A 1,970-nucleotide genomic window follows, 5' to 3' on the forward strand; every position below is an offset into this window, starting at 1 on the left:
CTCTCAAACTAAAATTAATGTTGAAACATTTTATAAATATTATTATTAATGATATATATAAAATAAATTAAAAAAATTTAAAAAAATATATTAAAATACATAATAGCGTATATTTCATGCTAGAATTTTTAATATTAAAATATTAAAAATAATTAGTCTTTATCTTAATCAATTTAAAGTTGTTGAGTAATCATCTCACTCGTCCACTTAAACAATTATTAAGAGTTAGAATTTCATCTTGTGTGTAGCAATCCATTTACCTCACATCACAGATTCAGTCCATACTTTATAGCCATGCAAGAGAAACCCAGTCATCCTCATCCAAAATCTTCTTCTTTTCGGCTTCTTCACAGAAAATCTCATAGCTCCCGTCATTGTCGTTGCTGAGCCCATCGCCGCCTATCCCCTTCACAGCTCATGTCGCCGTCGCTGTTTATCCTATTACCGTCGCTGTTGAGCCCATCACCACCTTTCTCCTGTCGAGTCTCTTTTCTCTAGGTAAATTCTCTCTCTCTCTCTCTCACACACACACACACACACTGAGTCTATTAAGTTCTTCTCTTCTTCTTCCACAAACTCATCACTTAGTCACCGTTGCTATCAGTCCGGACATTGCCGTTGCAGTTTCATATGAGTATCTCACCGAATAAAATAAAATTTTTATTCAAGTTGGACCAGTTAGAAATAGGCATGCATAAGATTATTTTTGCATTTAATTTCTGAATTTTCTCATCCAAATTTGTTCTATGTGTTAAATATTTTAGTATGGCGATCATCGTGATTTCGTTGCGACACTAATGTGATTAAAGCTACGATAATTTTATAACTAATATATGAGACAGAGCAAATTATTAAAGTAATCAGGGAAATAACATTCAGATTTACGCATAAAATTTATAAGGTGTGATTATCCCTAGAAAATATATATATATATAGCCCAAGTGGAAGATTGTTAGGAAATTATTCTTTCTTAATATATTTATATGGACAATACATATATTAATTATAATCGCAAATTAAGTAATTTCACATTAAATGACTTGTATAACGGTAATCTCATTTATTGTCATAAATATTGAATTAAATAAGTCATTATTACTTTTGATTTGGATAAATGAGATTAAAACCATAAATAATATTTTATTTGAGTTTTTGGGGTTTAGTGAGTGTCACACTCAAATATAAATAATGACTTCAGGATTTTGGTTTCTAACACATCAAACTCGCCTCCGTAGCTCTTTTCCCACAATGGAGTTGTGATTCAGCCCTATCAGGAATACAAAAGGTTTTGATTGACGAAGATTAAAGAACCACAAGAACCAAGCTCTCTGATCTCAATCATGCTCTTGAATGAAGGGACGCTTCCACGCTCTCGGTTATATTTCTTAATGATTTAATATGGATGATCTTGAGATTGAGAAATCCTAAAATTTTTAGATAAAATAGCATTTTTATTCAATCAAATGATGATAAATAATTTTATTGAATTAAATTATATTAATGTGATCATTGGATGATAAAGAATGCTAAAAAAATAAAGAAATAATATTTTAAGAGTATAGAAATATTAAATTGTCAATTCACTTTACTTTTCTAATTAACGACAATAAATATCTTGAATTAATATATTAAATTTTTACAAAAATTATATACCTAAAATTATTTCATTTCTTCAAAAATCTTTTGAACATACAATGGTTCAATGAGAGGTTGACTATTGATAATTGAATATAATATTTTTAAATTTGTATTTTCAATAAAAAGATGTACTTAATTCTATTCATCCTAAATGATTCTATATTCACTATTACTTATCTATCTAAATAATTCTAACATTGATAGAATATTATTTTTAGATGCAAAAAATTTAAAATATATATATTTATTCTATTTCAAAAATTAATATTCATATTTAACTTAGAATTTCAACAAATATGGCAAAAAATATTATATTTTTTGTTAAAAAAGTA

This window comes from Arachis ipaensis, chromosome B08, assembly GCF_000816755.2.
Source record: "Arachis ipaensis cultivar K30076 chromosome B08, Araip1.1, whole genome shotgun sequence".
NCBI lineage: Eukaryota > Viridiplantae > Streptophyta > Magnoliopsida > Fabales > Fabaceae > Arachis > Arachis ipaensis.